We start from the raw sequence: 5,660 nt of genomic DNA on the forward strand, positions 1-5,660 counted from the left end.
GGAAAATTTGTGAGAAGTTATAGTCCAGAATCACATGGTATGGTCAGGCATGGATGAATTACAACTTGCATTAGTGGAAGGAGTTACTACATTGATGAGATCACAGAGCCATTGAACTATAGCATTATAGCTAATATGGTTCTTAAAAGGGTAGATTTTGATATCTAATACTATATGATAAGATCAGGTTAAGGTTGGTTCAGATGATCGGCATTGAATTACTATCGATGTATTCAATTCCCTTTATATGGATTTGTTTGATCTTATTTAAGCTAAAGAAAGGAAGAAACCAAACCTTCATTGTATTAGTCTGATATTTTTATGACCAGATGGCTCCAGGTTCCTCCCAGCTGAATTGCTACTGCCTAACCCCCATCATGCTGGCAAATTTGATTACAGATTCTCCTGTGTGGTATGAAGTTGTGCTTCATGTCTCAAAGAGTTGTCTTCTAGAAATGAAACACCTGCTGATAAATGTGATTTTGAACAGCAATAGGAAAGTTATATCTGTACAGTAAAAACTTAATCTAATTTCACATTAATTTTATTCTTGTGTTATCTCATAGCCCCTAAAGGTAAAGCCATTCTCTCCCCTCAAAACCACATCACCTTTTAAAGAAATGTACCCTTAGGAAGTCAAAACAATGACAAGGGTTGATTAGGGTTTGGTCAATTCTGTCAGAATGGATAGACTCAAATATATTTAACAAAACAAGAAATGGGTATAATTAGTTTTTTAAATGCTATTTTTGGGCACTTTGATGTAGTGCCATTCAGTCAGATTTCCTACATATGCTTTAAGGTTTGGAAAGTGCTTTACAAATATTACCTCATTTTATCCTTACAACAATCCAGGGGAAGTAGATGCAATTATTGTTCCCATTTTACAAGCTTGGGTAGTAGAATTATGCTACCACTTTTACGAGAATACCTATTAAATAATACTGGGGACAATTGAGGACACAGGACATTTTCATTCAAAACAATCAAATCAGTATCCTATTCTTATGAAAAATAATATCGAATACTATTCACAAAACAGGAGATGTATTTTGTTTTATTTTTATAAAATTTGTTTATGAAAGCCTCCATGTGTTAACAACCAGATTTTGTGAACCTTATTCCCCCCAGCTCATATGTGGGTAAAATGAGATACAGAGTTTACCTTGGCTTAGGTAGCATATGTTGACAGTGGGGAGAAAATCACTTTTCTCTGTCTCCAAAGTCTTCTGCTATGGTGTTTCCAACCTGGGGTTATAGTAGAGATTACTCACTTGCTAGTCATCACTTACCGGTCATCCTGCCTATTTTCTATAGGTTCTGTTCATGTATAATACAGGGGAAAAGAACACTAGAGTTTGAGACAGAAGACCTGGGTTTGAATCCTTCATTTGGTGCTTACTGGCTGTGTAACCTCAGGTAATTTACTTCCCCTGACATTAAGGAATATACCCAGGGACACATATCTGGTACATGACTGAGTCAGGACTAGGAGAAAAGTTTATATTCACTAAATATCTAAATTTAATTGTTTGGTATCTGAATTTATTTTAAGAAGCAGAGAAATGCCTAGGCAAAATTGTGAACCAGGTAGAATTTCTCTTTTTAATCATATCATCCCGTTTTTCTGGTTTCCTTCCCCTCCTTTTTTTTTCTTTAATAACAATTTATTTTCAGGACTGTTACTACTATGGATCAAAATTTAAAATAAGTTAATTCACATATAAAGGCTATAGAGATGACGTACATAGGAGACTGGGTGACATCAGATAGTCTTATGGAGGTTAGATTCAGGCACTGACAGAAACCAGGTTGCTCATGTTCTGAAAGTAGGCTTTTTCTCTCTCAAAACTTCAAACTGTAAGTGTGTCCTATAGAAGCTACACTACAAGTTTTCAAGTGTCCTGCAGGTTCTCTAGGTCCTGATATCACTGCTTAAACTGTGGGTTGAGACTCCATACGAAGTTGAAAAAAATTTGGCAACAGTAAAAGGTTTCTGCATGTACAACGACCAAAAATTAATTAAAAATCAAATGCATAATGAATGCAAGGTGTTTCTGTCAGTGCTTGTCCATGTTGCACCACACAACTTCACGGAAGCCTTGTTCTGAACACAAAACATGCACACTTTGCACTGTGCATGCCCTCAGGTCATGCAATGCCAACGATGCTGCTGAATCATGGAAAGGGGTCATGAGCGGAAAAAGTTTAAGAAGCATAGGAAGTAGTTCATCGTCCGGGTGTGTGGTGAGGGTTCATAGTAATATGGAGGAGCTCTTCATTTGGGTGACAGGACTTTTGGGGAGTTAATGGCTTGGATGTAGATATGATGTTTGCTTATGAGTTTGTCACAGACCTGTGTTTTTAGCAGCATCTGCCACCTGGACTGGAATGATTTGACTGGGACAGGGAAACACAGGGAGGTCTGTATCCATTAGCATCTGTCTCATAAGTTTGACATTATGCTGGTGCTGCTGGTAAAGATCTCATCCTTCTGTACTCTTTAAGATTCAATTGGTTTCAAGAGTGCCAGCCAGAAACATAGGTGGGAGGAAAGTTGTGAAAATAAAGCTAGTAACATTAGATTGAATGGTGTCTTAAAGAACTTGTTCTGGTGATATGACCATCAATACAATCAAAGTCTTTGCCAAAGGTTCCAGAAATGGTGTCCATTTTGTGCATGGTTCCTTCTCAATCACCTATCCCACAACCTCAAACACCACATAATCCTACAGCATTGACTTTATTCGCAAAGATAATCACTCCATTTCCAAGTCCATAGTACTTCCTGCACCAGTACCATGTTGTTTTAATGTTTCCATGACTGTCCCACACACTCGAGGATGGTGACTCATCCCTAGGTAGTTGTTGCTACACCAGACACACACCTGCTTTTTATTAGCAAGAGAATCTGTGTAGTCATCTGCCATTGGGAGTATGTGTTCCCTCTGGCTCATAGTCTTAAAGATTCAATAAGTATGATGACTTTTTTTCTCATCAATTTTTTTTCCCTCAAAGAAACAATCATATTGGAATGTAGAAACAGATTTTGGCAAGTTGCCCAGAAGGAGGTGAGACATCCTTTCTATTCTTTGCTTCTGTATGGGATTCTGGAAATTCTTTTGCAAATGTTTCTAGTCTTCACAATCAGTATTGAGGTTAATTACAGTGCGATTAGCAGGATTTTGAGCAACTGCTTTCCTTATAGACTACATTTCCTACACATCCTGTTGAAGTTCCTTGTGGAAAACATTGCTGGTTCTTTGGTTCATCTGAGCTGCCAGGAAGGGGTACCTACTGGCAGTTCCCTGGTTCATGGCAGGGGATGGATGGATAGAGAGAAGTTGGGATGCATCAATGTTTTGCTGAGAGAATCATCAGCATGCTGGGCCATAGTTTTGGAAATTTTGTTCTTCTCATTGGTTGGAGGTGTTTCTTTTACTTCTTCTGGAAGAGAGGTGGTAAACTTGCAATAGTCTGAGAAGCAGATTTGGATGAAACTTTTTGGGGGCGATTCTGGACACAGAAGAGCAGAGATTTGCCGGCTCTTTGGAGGAAGGTTTGGAGAATTCTTGACAAGAATGGATAGTATCAAACTATGGTCTCCATTTAGGAAAGAAGGATAGGATAAGGAGCAGTGTCTGAGGAGTCAATGACAGTGGGTCTGGGACCAATAGCCAGAGGTACTAAGGTCACAACTCTAGTTTCTGGTTTGAGATGTCATTCCCCCTCCTTCTACATGTTACCTAGGTGCTCAATATCCTCATGTTGTTCTTATTTGTTTGGGTCCCAAATCTAGAACAGAGCCCTGAGATTGACACCTTTTCAAATTCCTCTTATTTAATATGCACCTGAAGGTCATGCTTCAATTTCTACTCTAGGAATGAAAATTTCATACATATGGTTTGGTAGTACATATTTGAAATAGGTTAGGCCTTGTATTGTCCTTTAGAAACCTTGATCACATGGCTACCTGCTTATTTGTGTAGTATCAGCCAAAGGACAATGAGGAAGCACGTGGTGGGCATGAGTAGGCTGCAAGTCACTACTGTGCAGAATTGTACAAGAGAATGTTGTGTAAAGTATTTCATTAGAGAGAAAGGTGATAATAAAAGAAAGCAGGCTGGTCATGTGACAAAATCAAGGGATTCCAGTGGACAGCCTCCACTGGTATCCAGGCAAAGTCAGGAGATCTAGAGGAAGACCCCTCCCCTAGTAGGTGAGCAGGAGTCCCTCCACCAAGAGTAGGCATGGGAGGACCAATCAATCAATCAACACACATCTATTAAGTACTTATGTGGGGGTGTATGGGGTATTCAAGGAGGACTAGAACCTCCGATGTGAGGGCTTGCTAAGACTTTTTTTCAGGGCTGCTTCATCCATCTTTGCTGTCCCCTATTACCCAACTCCCACCCGTGGCTCCAAGAAGCTGTAGCATGTGCAGTGGTCAAACCCCAGTAAAACCATCTTGGCAGATGGGCTAAACCAGGTTGAAGGTAAATAACAGGCCTCAAATCTGGATGAGAACAATTTGTTCCAATGGCCACGAAGGCAGCTTAAACAGGTACTATAGAGCTCTTAGGGCTTGGTTAGGCATCAAAGACACCAAAGTCATTTACTGCATCCCAGGCCATCTTGACTTTTGTCTTACCACTGTACTTCAATAACTCTGGAAGAGAGAGTGAGGCTGATGACTTCTTTGTGCAACTCTGCCTCACTTAAATCCAATTCATGCACAAATCAAGAGATTATCCTGTGATGTCATTGGTCTTCTTCAAAACTGAAGGATGAAGAATAACTTAATATGTTCCAGGCATTGTGCTAAGGATTAAGGATATCTTAAAAATGGTAAAACACACACACACACACACACACACACACACACACACACACACAGAGTTCCTGCCTTCAATAAGTTGCCATTCTAGAGGGAGAGACAAAAATGAAAATAATTATCTCTATAGGATATATAGAGTAGATGGAAAGTAATCTCAAAGGAGAAGACACTGGAATAGAGGGGAATAAAGAAAGTACTAAATCAAGTGGAATTTGCTCCAATTCTTAAAGGAATCTAGGGAAAGTAAGAGGCAGAGATGAGGAGGGAGAGCATTCCAAGTATAAGGCACAGCTAATGCAAAATCACAGAGACAGGAGATAGAATGTAGTGAGTGAGGAAAAGCTATACAGGGTTGCAACCTGTATTGGTGAAGAGAATACCTTCATCAATAAAGTCACAGCCCCATCCAAGTACTATTTGTCTGTCCATTAAATTTCACACTTCTCTCGCATAATGGAAGTAGATGCATAGAGCAGATGTTTCATTCTTTGTATTTGTGTGTCACATAGTACTTGGCACATAGTAGGTGTTTAAGAAATATTGTTGATTGGTCAACTCACATACCACTTCCTTCTTGAAGCCTTTCCTGAACAGACCACATGACTATATAACTGCAAAATAACACAGCTAAAATGTAGTGACATTGGTCACAATTTTTAATTGGCATAATTGTAAGTAGTTTGGGCAAGACCTTTATATTTTCCATGTAGCTTACATTCAGTTTTGTGATAATAGTGGTCATTTTTCATTTTGACTTTGAGTAGTAGAACACATTCTTCTTGTAGGATAGCTGATCCAGCTGTTTAACATCTGCTGAAATTCA

The 5,660-nt window shown here is 39.2% G+C and overlaps 1 pseudogene; it reads right to left on the reverse strand.

Moving 5' to 3' along the window:
* Window positions 1–2,191: 2,191 nt before the first annotated feature.
* On the reverse strand, window positions 2,192–3,609 carry LOC114026586 (annotated as a pseudogene).
* Window positions 3,610–5,660: the final 2,051 nt, after the last annotated feature.

This window comes from Vombatus ursinus, unplaced genomic scaffold, assembly GCF_900497805.2.
Source record: "Vombatus ursinus unplaced genomic scaffold, bare-nosed wombat genome assembly UNPS02014841.1, whole genome shotgun sequence".
Lineage (NCBI taxonomy): Eukaryota > Metazoa > Chordata > Mammalia > Diprotodontia > Vombatidae > Vombatus > Vombatus ursinus.